Here is a 216-nt window from a genome sequence, read left to right as displayed (position 1 = left end):
GGTGGGGTGGGCCGGGGGAGGGGGCGGCGGCGGCGTCGACGGCGACGGGGAGGGGGCGGCACGCGCACACGGCGAGGGCCGCGGGGCAGGGGCGCGGGGCGCCCGCCCAGGGAGGGAAAGTGCCGAGGCACGACCGGGCCACCAGGAAAACAAGCGCGGGGTCCCACCGCCACACACACGAGGGCGGTCCCACGACGCCTGAGACGCCGGCCGGCC

Source organism: Kogia breviceps, unplaced genomic scaffold (genome assembly GCF_026419965.1).
Source record: "Kogia breviceps isolate mKogBre1 unplaced genomic scaffold, mKogBre1 haplotype 1 scaffold_221, whole genome shotgun sequence".
NCBI lineage: Eukaryota > Metazoa > Chordata > Mammalia > Artiodactyla > Physeteridae > Kogia > Kogia breviceps.
Note: the sequence above shows the minus strand (reverse complement) of the source record.